This window comes from Carcharodon carcharias, chromosome 21, assembly GCF_017639515.1.
Source record: "Carcharodon carcharias isolate sCarCar2 chromosome 21, sCarCar2.pri, whole genome shotgun sequence".
NCBI classification, from domain to species: domain Eukaryota; kingdom Metazoa; phylum Chordata; class Chondrichthyes; order Lamniformes; family Lamnidae; genus Carcharodon; species Carcharodon carcharias.
The window spans coordinates 14,217,363-14,221,267 of NC_054487.1; positions in this window are offsets into that span (position 1 = coordinate 14,217,363).

Below are 3,905 nucleotides of genomic sequence, written 5' to 3' on the forward strand. Positions count from 1 at the left end.
TCCTTCATCTCTGTGCTGCTTGTGGGATCTTGCTGTGCACAAAGTAACTGCTGGTTGGCTTGCATCATAGGATTAACTGCATTACGTAGCAGGGATAACTTGGAGGTGTTGGTGTTAAGACCATATATGTAAATCCATATATTGTTATTTTCGTAACTGCAGAAGAATACAAGGTAGCAGTAATTTGGGTTCTGAAGAAGTCATATTCGACTCAAAACATTAACTCTGTTTCTCTCTCTATTGATGCTGCCAGACCTGCTGAGTTTTTCCAGCACTTTATTTTTATTGTAATATTTTTATGATTTGTTAATTTTTTGATATTTACTTTTTCAAAATTCCTGTGTCTGTTACCAACTGGCAGACTGCCTGCTCACTCTTACTGGAACTGAAGCTACTCTGTAGAATAATGTAATGTGGGGGCAGGTTTGTGTTGTGTAAATGACATTGCATAAACAGCCATTACTGTAGCTGCAGAAACGAACAGTGACGTTTAAGAAGGAGACAAGTGATCAAAATCTCCTCACTCAGGTGACTTATTAACACTTTCAAGGTCACAGACAGAACAATCAGGCCAAAAATTTCTCAGCTGTTGCAGCTGAAAGAGGATGACATTTCCATGTCTCCAAGTCCACTCGCTTTGCAAATGCAGCAACAATTGTTAGGTTGGCAACCATTTTTTACTAAATGAGATCCCATTAGCAGGAACGAGATGGATGACCAGTTAATCTTTACTGGAGCTTGTGGGAGGAATGTGATCTTGGAGATTATGAGGACTTTGTGGTCTTTATCAAATGGTGTTATTGAATCTGTAACAGAACAAAGTGGATATTTGCATAGAGCCTCATTGAAAGGATGGCACTTCCATTAATGCAGCAAACTCTCATGGTCACGTTGTACAGAAACCTACATTGTAAGGCAGGTGGACCTTTTGTACTTATAAAGAAAGAAAATCTAACTATTTTACTTTACAGTATGGTGCAGGGTTTGTCACAGTGAAGCCACCATTCCCACAATTTAACACATGAATAAAAATCTACTGGCAGCTTCTTCTATTGAAAATAAATTAATGTTCAGCATAACAAAACATGACTCTGATCAATGGGTAGAAGATTCTTCAAGAACACTCTGCAGTTTATTGTTCAATATCCAAGGATACAAATCCAATGCTGTCGTCATGCCACACCCATAATGTGCAGAGAACTGCGCGTGATGTAACAGACCCACCTAGGGACAAGAGAACAATAAAGAGGCTAGTCCCAGATGGTGGGACAATGAGATGTGAAAAATGACTAGAGAAGCTTGGGTTTGATATTTCAGTGGGCAACTTCTAACAATATAAAAGACACATAATGGAAGAGATGGAGAAAGTATACCTGGAACATACCTTCACCCATGCCAGGAAAGCAGGACAAGAGGGCAAACAGTGTCAACTTTTTAAAAAAATCCCAATCTATTTAAATTTAATTGAAATTCTCAAACTGTCATGGTGGGATTTGAACTCATTCTAAACCAGGAACACACAAGACTACCATAACCATTAATAGTGAAGTGCCTTAGTCACTGCTGTAATGTAGGAAACTCACCAGTCAATTCACAATTTCCCACAAACAGCATCAAAATAAATGATCAGATAATGGAGTAGAAATTTAATGGCACTGTGCACATTGTTTAAAGGCACAGAATAAATGCATAGGCAAGGGTGCACCCCATTCATTTCTGGAAGTGTATTACTCTCCATTTTGGATGAGGTTGTTCCATAGGCATCAAAGCCACACAAGAATTACTTAAATTGCTGATAAAAATGTTCAAATTAGTGTTATACACTTTTATGATAAAGGGCTGCTTTAACCCTGCACCTGACTTGCAGCATGAGAAACTTGCCTAGCAGCTTTTGGAAGCCTTCAGCAACTCACTACTTAAAGAGTTATCCACTATACGCAAGTTATTGAATCAGAATTGTTCCAGTACAGAAAGAGGCCATTCAGCCCAGTGCGCTTGTGCCTGCTCTCAACCAGTTGGTCTGCAACTCAGCCAGTCCCACTTCCTCAACTTTTCCCCATAGCCATGTAAATTCTCTCTGTTCTGGTGTTTATTCAATTCCCTTTTGAAAGACATGATTGAATTTGCCTCCACCACACTCTCAGGCTGCGCATTCCTGAGTAACCACTTGCTGCATTAAAACTTTTTTCTCATGTTGCTTTTGATTCTTTTGAAAATCACTTTAAATCCGTGTCTTCTTGTTTTTGAAGCTTGCACCAACAGGAACAGTTTCTCCTATCCATTCTGTCTAGAGAACTCACAATCTTGAACAACTCAACCAAATTCCCTCTCAACCTCAGCCATGCCTTCTGCCTCCATTCATAGACTTCCTTTTTGGTTAATAGGCCCCACATCTCTTAAACTGTTACTATTTATATGCCAATAGAAGGATTTTTGATTTCCTTTTATGTTAGCTGCCAGTCTCTTCTTATAATTTCTCGTTGCCTCTCTATTTCCTTTGTCACTTTCCTCTGAACTTTCGATATTCATCTTGGTTTTCACTTATATTATCATATGCCATCTGTCTAATGTGCTTATTTTCTTCATCTTACTGTCTTTCTCTTATCATCCAGGGAGCACTGGTTGTGCTCGTGCTATCTTCTCCCCTCATAGGAATGTATCTCAACTGTACCTGAACAATATCCTCTTTAGAGGCAGCCCATTATTCCATTACAGATTTGCCTGCCAATCCATGATTCCAGTTTACTTCAGACTCAGGCCAAAATGGGTCAAGGTCCTTCCCCAAGTTTTGAAAGTTTGGGTCAAGGAAGGAATTACCATCTGAGGAATAGGAAACCAGCGGTTAAGTTGCATTTGTAAATAAATGAAAAACAAGAAATATATAAAACTTTTGTGGAACTTTTTTATTAAGGAGGCAGGAGTGTAATACCACCCTCTTGTGGCCATTTGTGAATGTATATATAGGCAAACTGGAATATACTAGTTTTTAGTTGGGTTCTTGACTTTTCCATGTGGCATACTGTCTCTTTTCTATTCTGCAAAGATACCATAGTATCTATCATAGAGATGGCTACAGCAATAGAGAAAGGTGAGTCCATGGAGAACATTGAACACAAGGATAAGAATTTTAAAATTAAGACTTTGCCATATTGTGAATTAATGTAGGTCAATGAGCACAGGGGCCACTGAAAATAATTATGAATCATTCTCATACAAGCTCTTACTCCCTGCCTTCTGTGCTTGTTTATTTATCCTAGTGCTCCTTGGAAGTGTTTCTCCAGTTCTTGCATGGAGGAGAGGGTGTGCTGGTTGGTTTGGCTTCCTATGTGGCAACCTCAGGTTGTGTGTGTCCTTCACCTGCAAAAAGAGGGTGTCTGCTGGGGGCAGTCTTATGGGCCGTTCAGAGAATGTGCCTGTCATGATTAAATAGTTGGCAGGCAGTGTCTCAGATGTGAGGTGCGGGGAAATGGGGGTTATAACCTACTAAGTATGAGGTGAAGGAGGTGTAATGAAGTGTGGTGTTGTGATTGTAGAAGAGATGTGAATAGAGAGTGAAAGCATTGACCTCCACTGCCACCTCTTCCGACTTATTGTGAAGGTGTTGCCTGGAAGGATTTCTGCCACTTGGGAGGGGAGGGGGAAATCAGGATATACTTCTTTACCACTAGGGGCAGCAACACAGAACACAGATACCTCGCCTGCACTACTTGCAGCCATTTTCACTTTTCAACTTCTCTTTCAGAGGAGCCGATTGGCTTTAAGTGGCATCTCAGGCACCAAATTTCCAGTCCCCCCAAAGAGGTCGCAAATCTGAATCACTTAAATAAGGTCCAAGCACAGCAGCACAAGTTCATCCCCTGCAGAGCATTTTAGGGCACAATTGGAGTGTTAGGGCTATCTGTTTT